Genomic DNA, 18,173 nt, shown 5'->3' with positions numbered 1-18,173 from the left:
AAAAGGGTGCTTTTACCTTCCTTATGCTGCACAGGTCTTTACATCTTTCTTGGCCTATTTTGAAGCCATTCTGAGCAATATCACGCTAATTCACTCTCTTGTGTTTGTACTCTTAACACTTTACTATTACTATTATTACTATTATTTATTATTATTAGGCAGACTGTCCATGTTACAGCCAAATTCACTTAGTCAGTGAACTGGACACTCTTTCCACCATACAATGAGCAGGTATTTGATGCAGATAAATGATCATGCATAACGCAGCTCGGATGTTTCTTTGATGCAGACTTCATGGCCCTGTCTCCACTTCCACCTGATGGAGATTTCTTCAGCCACATCTGAGCATCCTGAGATTAAAAGTGGAAATGTTTTGCTGAGAGCAGGGTTGGTGTGAATTTATCAGGTCTTCTCTGTAAAAAGTGCTTGAGGTAAAACTGGTCCTGCATGTGCAGGATAAACACTCTCATTGACATGGGAAATTAGCAAGCCTGCTGAATTATCACAGGTTACAGAGGATGGAGTCATTATCTTCTTAACACTGCAGGTGGAGATCTAGTGTAGATGTTTGGCACCATAATAGCAACCTTCACAAAAACATCATCAGCCTGTAAATATTCTATTTTCACAATACACAAAGATACCTAGTCACCTCCTTGTTTGGGAAATAAAGGTGGTGAGGCTTTGCAAACCTCTGTAATATGTGAACAAAGAGGTCCCCACATTCATAAAACTGAAGTTTTTGGAGCATCTGCTTGACTGCTTCAGCCATCACTTAATGAATGATCATCCAGTCGATACTAAAAAGCAGGAATTGTCGGCTCAGCTGCAGAAACTTTCTATTCCACAGATTAAAATGGCATGCTTTTCAAATTTTTCAAATTCAGTTAGCTCTCATGGAGAAAAAATGTTATGTTACTGAATGCTAGTTATTGAGATGTTTTGCCTCTTGCCAAAGTCATTAATAAGTTGTTAGTTTTTTAGTAGTTTTTTGTAGTGCTGGAGGTTTTTTTCTGCATACTGGGCACTGGCTTTAGAAAATGGGGTAAGCAGATGTCAGACTACAAGTGGTGCTGGACTTCTAATGACATAGAGGGTTTTTTTTCACCATTTGTCAGAAGGGAAGGAAGCAACATCAAAGAAAAAAGAATCTGGAATTACACGTCAGTTGCTTAAGTCACTCAAAGCTTCACCTGTAGGAATGTAACACCTGACAGGAGTAGTTTGGACCCATAATGCTCTCCCAGATGCCTGAAAGACCAGTCCCTTATGTTTTCATGCTGGCCACACTCAGCAGAACCTGCCTGTATGCTGTGTTCACTATAACCTGGAGCAGGCACGATCATCCCTGGCCACATCTTGGTTTCCAAAGGATCATAGTCTGCTGGCTCACCAGGGCGGGTGGCTGAAGCAGGGGATGGCAGCAGATCAAGCTGTTAACCGGAAATCAGAAACAACTGGTTTTGAGACACAGGGTTCTGAGAGCTGTAGGTCAAGTCCAGCCCAGATGCAAAATTGCAGTGTAGAAACATCTTGTTCTTAGCCCAGTTGGCCATTGGATCCAAGAGGATACAGGACACATGGTCCTGCAACACACAGCCTTTCAATGTGGCAATTTGCAGGACTTTGCTTGCCCTTGCTATATTTTGTTTGTGCTCTGATGAACTTCTTCCTATTCGAGCATGCAGAAGACAGAAAAAATATGTAGCAAACTGGCTTTGTTATATATAGCACTGATTTCCCTGTGGGAAGCTGTCTGCAGATCATTACTTGCAGTTCATTTTATGTACCTGAACTGTAACTTGCACTCCCAAACCTTACTGAAAATGCACTGCCTTCTATCTACAGTGTGTTTCTAATTTATTAAATCATTAACATTAGCCACAACTTTTAGTTAGAATATGACAGCAAAAAGGAAAAGATGATTTTTATTTCAGATCATTATTATTTTCACTGTGATATTAAGATTTGGTCAACAGTGGAAGAGAAAAGACATGAAATCTATGAAAGAACAAGTTTGTGACGACGTCTGGTAGGATTTAGAAAGTAAAAGCTCTTTTTCTTCCCTTTCTCTGCTCTCTGATTTAGCTTCATCACTGAACAAAGCAGAAACTGCTCAAGTCACCTCATTTTGCAGGGAAGACAAGGAGAAAGGCATACACATTTAATTTTGTGATAGGGTAAAAACAAAGTCTTACTGAAGTTAAAGACCATTTTGCCTTTGCCTTCAATGAAGTCATGATATCAGCTTCAGATTCGCCTTCTCCTAGGGTTCTGTAAATAGGAGAGCAGGAGACCAGCCCTCTCCCCATCCCTCCATCCTGAACCTGCCCAGTATCTTTTCTGCTTTGCATGGTAGCCGAGGATGAAGCAGAATTCAGGCATGATGTTTACAGTGCTTTGTGACTCTACCACAGGCTTGTGAACAATCCCAGCAAACTAAAAATGGACCATTCAAAATGTTGCTCTCAGGAGTTATTATTTACAGTTGTTCTGACAAGATGAATCCAAAGTATAAATCAAACTTTGGAGCACAAATCTTGTTAGTTGCCATGTTAGTAAATCAGTTCACCTAAATAATCTTGAGCTTTTGACAATGATGCAGCCTTCTGGATTGAAAATTCAGCTCCTGCGTGTGCAGTGAACTTGATCTGCTGACATTTCAAAGGATTGAGATCCTATTTCTGATGGTTCAGTTTATACTCAGCTATAAACTATTTTGAGCAGTACTGAGCTGAATACAAACAGCTGATGTTCAGGTCTGGAGTCAAACAGTCTGTCTCCTCTGGCTAAGTAGAGTAGGTTAGGGAAAGTGTGTAATTTGTGCACATTTTCCAACAGAAAATAACAAGCAAACACGGGAATACAGGGAGACAAATAATGCTGAACATAGAAAGAATACTCACGAGAACTGCTTTTTGTTTAACTTTTCCATTTGGAAGGAAAATTTGATGTTTTTAGTCCATACCTCCAAGTTTATTCCCAGAATAAAAGCCTTATGTTAAAGATACATGATTTCTGATTTTCACTGAAGGTCTCTCATTGTTTGGCAATAAATTGTGTTCTATACAGCTTCACTTATGAGCCTGCTCAGATCTGACAGCCCTTAATTATTCAAGACATGATCTACTGGAATCTACATCTGGAAACGATGTCACTTTCTGCTTTTGGCACTGGAAAATCTAACTTAATGTTAAACACATACTCTTAAATGCAAATCTTTGAAGGAAATTAGTACAGCTGAATAGTCCCCTTACAAATTACATTTTAAAATAAACTGCACATGCCTTTTATTTAATAGTTATAATCTTTCACCATTTTTCAGTGTGTTGTGTTCTCTCTATACATCTACTGCTCATGTGTGCTTCTCCCACAGACCTGAGGCTCGCTCTGGTGTTATTTTCCAGCACAGCTGTGGCAGAGATCAGCACACTCCAGGATGCACAGCCTGGCTGTTTTGACACTGCTGGATGGGTGGACTACATTTTCTGATAGATGAGCACAAACATTTCTGCACCTCCTCCAAACCCTGTCAAGATGCTTACTCTTTAAGTCATCATGAGGAAAAGAAAGCAAGGATTTTCTGTTACTGTTCACATGGAGGCAGGGATGTTTTAAAACTAATACATTTTTGCTTTAGTGAATAAAGATTTCAATTCAGCAAATCTGAGCTACTGGCTGAGCCAAGAGTTGATAGATTTGAAGGCTACTAGGAAATTTTTTGAAAGAAAAAACAATTCATTTTTAAATAAACTCTGATGAAAGCCAGACACCAGCCTCAGCTCCATCATGTTCATAGCTTGTGGAATAAAGTTTCCCAAAGTATTTGCATTCCGGGTAATCTTTTTATTAAAATGATGGAATGCTGGACTACATTCCTGGCATACACACCAATGGCATGGTTGGAAGAACTGGCAACCACAGAAGATGTCTTCAGAATAAGTGTGCTGTTTTTTGTGGTTTTTTTTCACCCGCACTTAGAGTGGTAAACAAGTCTAATAAGTTTAGCAAATATCTTTCTGCCTCAGCTTAATTAGACTGGCATTTTATAACAGCTTGTTATTGTAAATCATTCTCTGCTTTGATTAGAATCCTTATATATGGTACAAGGTGGAGTCAGTTCAAAAAATATTTTGTTATGGTCACACTAGGGTATGCTTGGAGATCACACTGCCACCTGCCATCCTGATTAGACTGGTATGAAAAGCTTCGAACCTTACTGGCCAATAGTATCTGGCAACACAGTGGTATCAGAACTGCTGGCATGGAAGAGGAGAACAGCAACAAAACAATCAAAGCCTGGCAGTGGTAAGACCAGCCTGTTGAAATCCAGTGGGTTTTACTGCTGAAGTCCTTGGAACCCTGGTTAGAAAAGTACTGCAGAGAGGAAGAACACACATCTGGGTGATGTAGTTGGTTGCAGTAGGTAATTTTTGTCCTGCTCACCAGATTTTTATTGAAACTCCTAAAATGTTTTAAATGTTTAAGTAGGAGCAATCAGTATTTAGAAACCAGAAATTGTTTTTCTCAGTAAGCTACTTTTTGGCAACGCATAGTGTTTCTGAAGGTTTAACTTATATTTGTACAGTCTTCAATCATTATGGAGGAGGGGAAGGATTTGTTGGGACAGACAGGAACATTTGTGACACTGAGGGACATGGATTGGCGTGCATGGTGGTGATGGGTTGATAGTTAGACTATATGATCTCAGAGGTCTTTTCCAACCTTAATGATTCTATCATTAAACCCCAAAAAGTGGACATTCAGAGGGTGTTTCTAGCTCCATGACAACTCCATCATGAAATAATGATTCTTTCAATTCCAAAACATCCTAAAGCTTTCCAGAGAGAGCACCACAACCTGCCCTATGTTCTGGGTAGAAATGTTGATAAGATGGGATGTAGCCTAGTTTCTGGCCACAGACAGTTCCATCAGAACAAGCACTGCAGAAGAGGGTTGATACCTTCTTGCAGCGCTGCAGAGATTTTGCATCATACTGCATCTTACAGAGCAACCCAAGGAAGCTATTATCCATCAGAAATAGCCCTAGGGCTATACAAATTGCACTGGCTTTTCTCAACTTCTCTGTCATTCCCCAAACCTTCGAAGGTGTAAACAGCTTTCAAATGGCATCACTCCCACCCATAGGTGAGTTCTGTAACATATTTCTTGTCTACATTCTGCAGCAGGCTCGCGTAGATGCTTTTAATATACTGAGGTCCCAAGTCACTGCTTATTACTCACTGGTCTGTGAACATGTTTTGTTTTGTTTTGTTTTTCATCTTTTTTCATCGATTTTTACATACATCATCTGTGAACCCACCAAGGGAAAACAGTCACACAATGGTACAGAACCACGTAACAAAGTTGTGCGCAGCTATTACAGCAATTATATTGAAAAGTGTCAGCTTCCACCTTTGGCGACTGAAAATAAGCAGAGCAAGTATGTTATTTGTAATGTGCAAGTTCTATTTTGTATGAAATCATACAGGCAGGTCTGCTAACAGCAAGCACAGGAAAAGGTCAAAGGCCAGCCCTGGGGAAAATAAGAGAAAAAATGTAATGTTTGGGTCTCTATTTATTTTCCTTCTGGACATGCTTGGCTCATATTTTCAAATTCGTCCTCATGGATGTATTTTAAGCAAAAACTATGATCTTAATATAAAACCATGCTTTGCCAGGAACTGGATTGTAAAGTAAAATCTCACATCTTGTAATGTAAGCACAAAAAAACTGGCATCAATGTGTCAGAGGCAATATCTGATCTTGGTTCTGATGTGCAAAACACATTCTCCTTGTAGCACTCAAGCACAAGCTTGATGGTATTCATGTTCCCCAGGAGAGACAAATGAGAGCTCTGTCACGTTTCATAGGCAGTTATTGTATTTGAGTGAGGGCACCAAGCTTAAAAATACCTAAGTGTCTCCAACTAACAGTGACAGTGTTATCTTTCTACTATTGTTTCATCTACTTGTTTACAAATGACATGATTTTAAGTAAGATTTGGCATTTTCACAGCCTTTCTTTCCCTCTTTCTCTCTTCTGCATCTTGGCAAAATGCTGAATTGAATCTGTTACAGGGACATTGCTTTCATAACAGCAATTTGATATTATCATCGTGGATTTGTGACTTCAGTGCTGAGTCTACTAGAGAACAGGGATGGGCCTGAAAACACTTATTAATGAGGGAGAGAAAAAAAGAAAAGAAATTAATGACCTAAAACTTCTTTTCCACATTTGTTGTGGTGCAATTTTTTTGCAGGAACAAAAGTAAGGAGTTCCATCCACATTTAATTAATCAAGCACTCTGCCAGTTTCCCACCTAGCAGACAGCAAAACCAGCTAATAATTTCACTGAAAAATATTTGTTAACCTTTTTGCAAAGAGATGTATTTTCATGGCTAATTCCTCATTCCTATCTTAAATACAGGGTGTCAGATTAGTTTCCCTGTAGTCCTTAGACATTTTAGCTAGCATCAATGAAAATATCACAACTGCCTACAAGTGGTTTGCTTCTAATTCCATCTGAGTTCCTCTTCTCTCAAGTTCTGGAGCTACCTGATTTTTTTTTTTTTTGCCTGATTCTTTCAGTACCTTCCTTGCTTGCTGTTCTTCTCCTTCTTTATCTGCATGCAATGAAATTATTCTTGCTTCCTCCATTCTCCCTGGTGCGTACAGGCACAAGGAAGTCATTGAAATTCCTGATTCTGAGTTCTCCAAGGAATATTACTACTTTACATGGTAGCAAAACCTTTTGCTCATCTTCACAGCTTAGCAGACCCAGTTTCATTCTCACTACCTGATCGACATGTTTGTTGTTTACTACTCCTAGTAAAAGACTATTTCTCAAAGTGATTTTATTTATTTATTTATTGCACTGGGTGCTCATCCATACTCATCCCTGTAGCTTTGTATGTATGGGCTACAAAACAGTATGAAGCTACATCTTTTACCTCTCTGAGGGTCTAGAGAGAGATGATCTTGGAGGAATACAGAACACAAAAATAATTTCAATTTTTCGTTGCTTAAATAACACCTGGAGTTTAACAGCCTGTTTCCTAACAACTAATCCTTAACTGCAAAGGCACCGCTGGTGAGATCCCCAGATTTTCATGGAGTGGAGGGAGAAAGCCAGTAGAAAACAAGTTCACCTGTTTATCTACTGGATTTCACAGTCAGTGCTGACAGGTAAAGGAACCTATTGTATAGCAACAATGAAAAACATTGTTTAATACTTGTAGTCAGTTTAGGGGTTAAACAGCTCTTAATTGCAGATTGTCCTTTTCACAGCCCATTAAAGAAAAGCAATATTCCTAATGTCTTCTTTTTGGCTGAAAAAAGTAAACTGACAACAACAAAATCAGCCTTAATAGATTATAACCCAAGAGGCCCTCTGATCCTAAATCCCCTAATTAAAGTCTTGTTAATTGTAAACCATGTCCCATTAGTGGCTCACTGCTAAGTTTAAGCTCTTTGGCTCTGTAGCAATAGGGAAACTTCTGCTGTGTGGTTCATAACAAGTGTGTAAGCTTCAGCAGGCCATTTTATTTCAACCTTTCGACTTAGACTCACCAACCCCTTGCCTGTCCCCATGACCAGCAGGTACAACTAGTCCCCTTCCTACCTTGGGAACAAAACACCCCAACTATATGGAAATCTTTGAAGAGAAAGCTGCAGCGAGCACACTGCAAATAGAGTAGAAAGTATGGGAAACATTAGTGCTGAACTCTCTGCACGATGGCTTATTTCTGCAGTCATGCCAAGCACCCACTTTGGAAAGAGTGTTTAAAAACGGTGACTTCAGTCTGTAGCTGTAGGCATAAGCAAGCCGTACACGTTGTGTGAATAATCTGACCTAGCAACTGGAATATTTTTTCAATTAGATGGACTCAAAGTTTAGCTTCTGGGCAGTTCATTTTTGATTTACTCTGAACCACAGACAAATTGATCTGTGAACAGCCATTGCTTTCACAGAGGGATTTGATTTGAGGAATTATGGCCTAGATTCATCATACCGATGACAGATAGATTTTCATACTTTGGATTTTATTAATGGCATGTTCTTTGCTTGTTAACATTCAAAGGAGATCAATCACAAGGAGTTCTGCTGTTATTGAGTTTCTCTAGAAAAAGGACATCACGTGTGGAGACAAGAGCACAGGTCAGCCTGGACCAGTCTCAGAATATACAAAGAAACACAAAGCCTTTATGAGCAGGGAATAATTGGAAATGGGCCCAAATTTCAGCCATTACCAGAGCATCACTGATCTCTTGCAAGACTTTGCATGGACTGAAGTTATCATCAGTGTGGTTTTGTTAGAAATGCTTTGATTATCCCTCACCCTCAGTTAAGGGAAGAAAATGCAAAACTCTGAGCCAAACTGTTCAGGGAACTCACATTATCAAGTACTCCTGATAACTAATACTGTGTTTAGGTTACTAACCCTTGGTGCTTTTCAACATTGATAGACTTGCCCAAAGAACTCTTCAGTCTTAAAAGCCTTGGATGCTACTTATTCTCTAGAAAATCAGCTGCCAATTCTTCAAGCATGCATCATTTAACTCCTTGAACCTCTGACACAGTAATCAGTACTATATGGGAAAATCATATTAACTTTAAGGAACCCTTTTATACAGTCCATGCTGTGCAGTTTCTTTTCAGTATTTTTGGCATTCAATACTGTAGTTTAAAAGTTTCATTCACTATTAAATTAGCTGAGTGAATAAGCTCTATGTAGCTCTGTCCAGTTACAGAGAATAGTTGAACACGTGTTCTGCAGGACTGTTTTTTGTAAGATCACTGAAATAACTACCTCGTATTTTTCAATTCTTTTCACTCTAGGTGAAACTCCCTATTATAAGAAGTCAAAGCATTACTTCAGTGACCCAGTCAGTCCTGATCTTGAGAGACTGCAATGAGCTGAAATGGATGTTTTTTTGTTTGCCAGGCACTTCAGAGCATGGATCCAGCTTATTAACTTCAGTTTTCAGACAATTCCCAAGAGCACAGAAGGCATGGGACAATGGGAGAATGGCATAACAAAAGCAGAAGGCTGACAATACATTGTCCTGGCTTTAGTGTCAGTAAGTTTCTTAGCAACACAAATGCTTCAGATGATCACATCAATCATTTGAGAAGGCTGAAGTATTTAACTGCCCAAGGGATACTTAAAATATTCTACTATTTTATTTTATTTTATTTAGAATCATAGAACTACTAGGGTTGGAAAAGACATCTAAGATCAACCGGTCCAATCGTCCACCTATCACCAGTATTTTCCACTAAACCACATCCCTCAGTACAATGTTTAAACATTTCTTGAATATTTGCAGGGAGGGTGACTCTATTTACTTCATTTAATTTCTTTATTTTTGGTGGAAGTTGACTACAAGAAGTTTTTCAAAGACAGGCAGTTCACCTGTATGGTGTTCTCTTAACTATGCCTCTGATTTCTCTTTGGAATTTTTGAGAAACAAAGCCCGTACTTCTTTCCATTAAACTACTTACTCCTACTAAGGCTGACATTCTTCCTTGCTGTTGATTCCTTTTGAGGCAACAGTTTTTTCTTGCCTTACTTCAGAATTGCATGTATACTTTGGGGGGGCAAAGTCAGAACCAAGCAATAGCCTGGCACATGCAGAAAGTGGATTCAAAATAGATATTCTGTCCTTGATCAGAAGCAAAGGAGTGGCTTACATCCCTTAGGAGTTTTGCTGTATCTCAAAATTTACTTGGAAATAGTAAATGTTGTTGCATACTATATACCTTACAGGGTGAACAGAAGTGCCTCAGTGAGTGCTGCAAAAACAACAACAAAAAAAATGCTAGATCCATTCTCCCAAAGACATTAGGCTGTCAATCTGAGAATATCCCTTATGGAAAATACAAATGTACTGGGCTCCATCAGAAAGTCGCCTTTGCTGGAAGTAAGAGACTGACTCAGTCTCCTTGGTAAGGACCTAAAAAGTTGGCTTGAGAGGATTTAGCTGCAGAAGGTCACGTGCAAATGAGCATTTGACTTTGTGAACTTGACCAGCTATCAGTTCCCAAATACAACTCTGCTTGCTTCCATAAATCAGAGGTAAGACTTCTATTGACTTCAGCAGGATTTGACATAGACACAACCTACCTGTTTTCAAAATCTCAGCCTGGGAATCTCTGTTTACCTTTTTCCATGGGAAAGAAAATGAAAAGGTGTAAGAAGAAGCCAGTCACACTTACTACAGAAAGCAGGTTTTCATGGACATTTGGTAGTTATAAAGAATGTAGCTTCCAAAGGTCAGGTTTTAAACTTAAAATTGCTGTCTAAATTTCAGGCTCAGTGAAGTCGTCTGTACTATCATTTAGATGACATCTGTAAATATCAAGACTGATTCTTCTTACCTTCAAGTAGCGCAAAACAAGGTGTCTACTATCCCTATTTCTCTTTGGAGATATATGCATTTACATCTGTGTGCAACTGGTTCAACAGCTGGTTTCAGAAGAAGTTGGGGATAAGCATATGACTTCTCATTATTCTAACCTACATTGGCAAAAAAATTTCCATAGCAATAACTGTCTTTGACTAGAGTCATGTGCCTTAAGACTTGGGAGTGAACAGGAAGGCAGTGAAGACGCAGATCATAACTGTCTGATTAGAGTCTGTCTCCCAGGCTCGTGTCAGCCTTGCAATACATAGTTGTGTAGGTGTATTGCAGGATTTAGGATGTGCTGAACATGATGTGTATATCACTTCAGGAGTTCACACCTGCCTTTTGGCCAAATTATATCTTAATTCAACTGTAAGTAGAAAACACTCAATTAAATTAATACAGATCTTAATAAACTGCCTGCTTCACAGCAGCACTTAGAAAAACTGTACACTAAAAACTTGTTAAAAAATGCAATTTCACTTGTGAGAACTGAAAAGATGGTCTATTTGTCCTGTAGCAAGGAAGGGCTGGGTTATTTGGGAAACCTGCTTGCTTGAGGATCAGCTACAATTGTAAAGGACACACATTAAGAAGCCGAGGATGTGATGACCCTCCAAAGATTCACAAATCAACCCTTGCCCTCTCTGTTGGAGCAAATCAGAAATAGAACACACCAGGCCACAGCAGACATGTTCTTTGCCATCAACCCCAAGATGTACAGCTGAGGGACCAAATCCCACACTATTCTAAACACTGAGCTTTTGATAAAACCTTCAGTGGTGGAGGGCATCACTCACCTCTCTGTAAATAGCAATGCCTCTGTCAGGCCAGCATAGTCTACAAGCACTGTGGGCTAAGCAAATGCTTTATCCTTTCATGAAGTGTCTTCTGTGTTTGAGTTACATCAGCACTAGATTCATTGAAAAGTAGAGGAGAGGGAAAGCTTGTAATAGAAATGCATCCCTCCTTCTCCATAAGGCAAAATGAGCTTTACAGACCTAGTTTCTTACTGCCCTTGTTATGTGTGAGAAATTAGATACTGAAACATCTCTTCACATCTTACTTTGAAAGACAAAATTCTTCCAAGTGGAAGTGAAGATTAACTATATGCAGCAACCACATATATTACAGATTACAGGTCAGCTCTCTTCTCTTCCCCAGATAACAGGATTGACTTAAAGAACATCAATATTTTTGTTTTTCTTCCTGCATTTTTATTTGTCCTCTCCATTTCAGAGGATTTATTCTTTGAGTCCTGTCTTAAACCACCTATTCAAAGTCTCTCAGTAAGTGTAAGGAGATAGCTTACCTGCTCCTAATTTCTACAGTCTATATCTAGAGGGAAGGTCTGCATCACCTATGGGTGAAAGGAGAAAAGGCACTGAAATGATCCAGATGCCAGAGTCAACAGCTCCTCCAGTGTTTTGGCACTGCCTGCCTCTACCAGTGGTCAGGTCAAGAAGACCCTATGCCACAGCACAGCAGCCACAGCCAGATGCAGCATACGGATCTGTCATCCACATCAGCTGCTTTGCAGGCTCGCAGATAAAATACAGCATGTCACTCATTCGAAATCTCCAAAAATCTCCTCACCTCTACATGTTATTGTCCCATTCATTCATTCATTCATTCAAAAATAATAATAATAATAATAATAAAAATTGTGAGCTTTTGTGTTTCTTAGCTGTTTAAGACTGACAGATGTGTATGATTATTAAGGTTAACCAGTTTAGGTTATTAGAGATAACATCACTGAACAAGTTATAGTGACTTTTTATTGATTTCTTTAAATGCTTTAGGTAGATGCTTTCATAGACATTTTAATTCTGAATTCCATCTCTAGAGTGAAATACTTCCTCTCAAAATCTGAATGAGACAGGTTTGTTGATAATAGATACAACAAAGTTACAAGATCCCTTAATTTTCAATACTAAAAATGGCAATTCAGGTTTCACCTACCCTGCAACTTCACATGGCCTCTGCTTCCCCTTTGTGATTGTCTGCCTTGACTGGACTGCCCAAATCCACAGTCTTCATGCCAATCCACTTTACCTGGGGACAGAGCCACAGCAATGACAAGTTAACAGTGCCTTTATCTCATACTGTTACATCTGATGCCAGGGCTTCTTTGTAGCTTTGCCAAACTTCTGTAGGCACAAGTAGAAAATGCAGGCCCACACGGGAATACGCAGGTAAAATATTAAGTGTCTGAACTGTAGATTATTCAAATAATTAACTCAACCAGCTTCTTGGTGATCTACCTTCAATGATTAAATCTCTGGAGATGCATGCTGAATCAGATTTAAAATGACAGATATGCCTAATTACAATAATTGCAAGCAGAGCACATATGAAGCATTTTATCACAGACTTTTGTGGACTATTAAATGTCTGGTTTAAGTGACAAACTAGTTAATCAGAAGAGAAGGGCTTTGGTGAAGTTGTGTAAATGACACTAGGCTGGAAGGGTTTTGTGTTTTGCAGCCTGTGTCTTTGCCACTGGGGTTTTCTCAGGGTATTGATATTTACTCTATAAAGTGTCTAAGGAGAATTAATGCAAGAAGGCAGAAGGATCTTCCGTATGCATTCATGTTCTCAAACTCATATTGGCTGTAGTGCTATTACCATCTTTTGATGCCCGATTTCTTTGAATATCTGCAGAAACAACCTTTTGCTCATAAAACTGTCTGCCAGAATGATATGCATGACAGGAACAAACTGGTCAAGAGAAGCTGAAGCCAATTTCAGGGCTGGCAGTTTTCAGAATCATTTACAATTATGGGAAGATCTCTTCTGCAGTGAATGTCCTGCTCCAACAGATTCTCCTGGAATTCCTAACTATGCTTGGTAATAAAAGAGAGGAAAATACCACCATATGCCAGTAGATAAGTTGCACAACATAAATATGAATTCATTAGAGGAAAAAAAGCACAAACAATCCAAGAGCTGCATTTGCAACAAGGACATGAGCGCTATCCATGGCATGCTTTCCATATGGAATCCTGATGATGCTTATTTCACGGCTTTAAAACACGAATCAGGACAGTCAGCTAAAAGACCAGGAAAGATACATTAATACTTTCAGAAAAACTGAGCACAAGATTTTTATAACATCAATCCAGTACATATCTCCTTTATCCATATGCAGTGTACTTAGCAAGAACTAATATGCTTTGAATATTGAAGCCATCAAATTAAAACAAAACAAAACAAAACAAAAAAACTAGAAATGAGTAATATCTGGAATTCAACAGAGACTGTGAGGGATTCATTCTCTTAACCTTGTGATTCTTGATTTTATAATGTGGTTGATAAATTGACTAATTATGTTACAATACGGACTGCCAACATCTGCAAAATTAATCAGTTTGAAATTAGAATATTCCACTTCATGTATTCCCCACTGAATTATTATTATTATTATTATTTCAGTCTTAAAATGTATATATTTAAAGATTATTTTAATGTATTTCATTAAGCTATCAAAAGAAAGCCCATCTGACTTTTTCTCTTTTTGGAAGGAGGAAGAAAGGACATTTTCTACTTCGGAGCTACAAGGATGGGTCATATTGCACTCTCCTACACAGAAAAATAAATAGCATGCAGAACTAGACTGAAATGAGATAAATAATCTGGAGCTCAAAGGTCAAGAGCATGCCTGTGGGAGAGAAAAATGTACATGAGAAATACCTTCCAAGGTATTTCCGTGTATGCATTTTTCTGGAAGATCCATTTACAGATGGTATTCCCTGGTGAATTCTTAGAACAACGATGAGCTGTGCTTCTCTAGATGCTTATAATGAATAATGGAATTGCAGCTACAGAAGCAACAGCAAAAGGTATGCAGGGAGTTATAGATACAGAGCTATGAGAACACAGGTACTGCAGCCAGCTGTGATTTGAGCTGGGAGGAAGGAAGGGGGTAAGGAACAGACAGGAAATCAGTGCAAGGAATGCCTCTAGCCTGTGAGACCAAACTACCTCTACAAAAGAGCTGGTTGTGAACAAGCTTGACTGTGGGGATTGATCAGCCTTTCATCCTTAGTCAAAGGAATTGCTGAATCGTAATCCTGACTGCAAACATCTTAAAATGATTAGCATTAGTATTAGGATATTTGACTTCCATTTATGACTTGATAGGCTTTGAAACTCTGTTATATCCTGTTTGCAACATGAAAATGGGGAAATGAATGGACAGAAAAGAATAGGGAGTAGAAAAAAAAAAAAAAAAAAGCAGATGAAGAATAAAAAACAAAGTGGTTGTTTAGACAGATAGAAACCAAACTTTTTAAAACAAAAAATCCAACAAATAATCCATGGAGTATATTTGTAACATACTGGCCAGCATCAAAGTAAATAAGGTCTCCTACAGTTTTAGACTGTTTTTTGTTTTTTGTTTTTTTTTCCCATCTTGGATTAGGAACAGCACTTCCAACTAAAAAGCTGAAACCTCTCCTTTATAAAATACTGAAAAGCTTTGATATTACAGCCTACAATTTTTCCTCAAAACAATTTGTCAACTTCAGCCCAAAAATTCATGAAACCACAGTTTTGAGCTTGCTATCTTCTGAAAAGAATTTGCCCAGCTGTATTTTCAGACATCAGTGATAAAGCACACATCCTTCAAGTCTCAGTGCATGTTTGCTGAATTGATATCTTGAATATTACTACAGCAATGCACTGGCAGCAATTTTCAGACACAGTGTTTTAATCCAGAAACCTTTTGTTATTGTTGTTGTAATGATGGTTTACAGGGTCAGTAATTCTAGAGGAAAACCACAATGAAACTAAACACGTACTATTAATCCATCTCTGATCTGCACACCTCTAGATGTTCTGATTGAGATTTGGATCACTGTTGATTGAATTCAGTTTACTGGAAAATGGCTTAAACTGCCTTTTACAAGGCTTACAAATACTCCATATACTTCCCAAAGACTCAACACAGAGGGCTGCTGAGCTAGGTGGAACAAGAAGTCTGTACTCCAACTGTCTGGCTTTCATTTATATTTACGTACATCATGGAGAAACTATTGGAGTGGAGACCTACTCTGTCTTTTCCGATGTATAACATATCATCTTTAGCATAAAAGAGGGAAGACCAGTATTTGCTTTCACAGTTTTACTATGTACAGTGAGCATGATCAAGTTCTTGTAAGTTATATAGATTGCAGAGGTAGCAGTAAACACAGGGCTAGCAAACCTCAACGTACAAGACTTTTGAAGAGTGATGCCTCTCCTGGAATTGGCTGGAGAAGGTTTAGATACTTCAACACAAAGCAGTAGAGAGAATCTCACCAATGAAATAAGAGCTGAGTGTCTCCTTGTTGCACAAGTTCAGCCTTAGGAATTAGAAAAATGCTGTGGGTGCTGATGCATTCTGTTTCTGCCGTGTTTTTAGAAAATACAACTGCTTTTTGCTGTAGCTCCACCTCTGTGCTCTAAGGTAATGTCAGAATCTGCTAATTGTTTCAGAACCTGTTCTTTTCTTTCATTACCCCAGAAGAATATCTTTATTTTTAAATTGTTAGAATGGATGAAATTATACGCTCTTAATTTCTGCTAATACTCTGTACCTGCACTTTATCTCTTAATTACAGCAAATACAAAATCTAGACAAGCATGAATACAGTAAGAGAATGTCTTTTAACAGTAACTAATTAAGCCACAAAACAATGTGTGTTATTTAAGGGATAATGTTCATGGCACTTGAACACATCAAGTGATAAGCTGTGTTTGTAGTTGATTAAATGTCAGAGTGAATGTGAAGCATTTGATAATTGCGAAAGTCATTTCCTGCAAGTATATTAGTAATATGAATAGGTGGATTTTTACAGTGTGTGGAGAATGGATGGAAGCACTGTACTTACAGGGTAAAGGAAATGTTTGATCCCAAGACAGCACTTCTCTGTCCTGTACTGTGCCAGTATAGGTGAGAGACAGGTGATATCAGTGCTCTTTAGATGGTTTTGGTTTTTAAGAAACCCAAACAAACATTAAACAAGCGAGTAAAGGAAGGACATGGAAAACATTGCAGCAGACTATGGATAGGTCAAAGCTCCATGCTTTCTCAATTTCTTCTCATGTTTATGATCCAGAATGCTAACCTTTGAGTCTTTTCCTATCTCAGTTTCTAGTGCTAAGAAAGACAACTGCAAAAAGAACCAACCAACCAAACAAACAAACAAAAAAACGAACTATTTCCATTGCAAGGTTAAAAAAAAAAAAACACCACAACTTTGCCACATGTAGTATGAGTTTACAAAGCCCTGTATAATATGTATCCTTAAGTAGAACAACTTCTGTAATGAGAAGATACTTCACTTCCTTTTCTTCTGTGGATCTGTAAATAGCTCCACAAGACTAGATGATCTTAGTGGTCTTTTCCAACTTAGCGATTCTATGAAATAGTAATTCATTCATTATTAATACAGTTGCTGTCCTTCCCTGGGTCTCAAGTTTCAGTGCACAACTATTAATGGAAACATTCTGTTTGGTGAAATGTGTAAGCTGTTTGATCAATAGACATATAGTTTCTGGACTAAACCTTATTTACTCACAGTTGAAATTCTGCACCCCGTTGCATTGTGGGCAAGTTTCAGACTCACTTTAGAGTACATGTTTTGCAGTTTCGGGCCCATGATTGGCGGAAATCCCTCTCCTGTCATCATGTAACTCTATAAAGTGCCTCAAAACAGAAGAGATCTGGCTAACAGCATTTCAGTGCCATATAATTATCAGACAGCATCTACCCACGCTGATTACCAGTCAAATTAGACAGGGAGTTTAAAGATGGTTTTGTGTATGTGTGTGTAGGTGGTGTTGGTAGCTCATCTGTGCCCAGAGCCTTTGGCAGTAGGAAGCACAGGTACTGTGTTTCCTCCAGCAAGAGCCCTAACTGAGAATTCCTACCTAGAAGAAAAGGAGCCTCAATCCAAACTGTTTTAAGAGGAAGGAAAAAAAAGTAGTTCCTAGCTTGGCTTCAGTTTTTCTTTAACATCAAGGGGAGCTATTGCTGCTGGAGGATCTGTACTGAAAGTTATTGCATTTGTGCAGCCTGCTCTGCCTTTCTTCTGTTACCTCTTGACCAAGTGATGGTTCATTTTTGGGCTTATAATAGGTCAATACACTTTGCTGGAGAGAAAGTGAGGTCACAGAGCTCAGCTTGCTGGTTTTTGCTCACAGAGTAGGCGGATTCTCTAACTATGGGCTGGATGAGAGCAGTGGGACATACAGTCACTAAGTCAGGGAGTAAGAACAACAGCTGGCTCACTGTTTAGCCTTGTAAGGATTTCCAGCCACTCAATGCACTGTATTCTAGAAAGAATCATAAAAGAGCCTTGATTTTCTTTGTAGCTCACAAATATAGATGACTATATACTTAAGTTATCCCTCTGATACACAGTACAGATTTCTGACTGAGACTTCTGCTAATGGTTGACCAGGCTGCTGCATTAAGTTAAATAAGATTACCTACATCATAATTCATTTTTCACTTGGATTGTTAACTAGATGAACCTGAATACAAGCTTGATTATTCCAGTGATTTGATTTACAGCAAGGGGATCTGCAAACAGATGTGGAAGACAGAGCCATTGCACATCAGTCCATTTGTAAGGGAATTATTTCACAGCTTCTGTTATTACCAAAAGCATCAAGGCTTTTCTCAGAGGCTAACCAGCTTCACTCCAAAGCACATCTGTAGTAGACATATCCATTTCCAGACTTTTGATAGATGAGAATAGAAGTGTGTGACACCC

The 18,173-nt window shown here is 38.7% G+C and overlaps 1 long non-coding RNA gene across 4 annotated transcripts in view; it reads right to left on the bottom strand.

The window, feature by feature from the left end:
* Positions 1–18,173, bottom strand: part of LOC121110599 — a 120,159-nt gene that overhangs the window by 65,393 nt on the left and 36,593 nt on the right. For all 4 annotated transcript variants that reach the window (XR_006939084.1, XR_005859276.1, XR_005859277.1 and 1 more), the window contains exon 2: positions 12,373–12,465. This is a non-coding gene — a long non-coding RNA (uncharacterized LOC121110599). The remainder of the gene's footprint in view (positions 1–12,372; positions 12,466–18,173) is intronic.

Source organism: Gallus gallus, chromosome 4 (genome assembly GCF_016699485.2).
Source record: "Gallus gallus isolate bGalGal1 chromosome 4, bGalGal1.mat.broiler.GRCg7b, whole genome shotgun sequence".
In the NCBI taxonomy this organism is placed as follows: Eukaryota; Metazoa; Chordata; class Aves; order Galliformes; family Phasianidae; genus Gallus; species Gallus gallus.
Note: the sequence above shows the minus strand (reverse complement) of the source record. Positions and strands in the feature narration are given on the sequence as shown.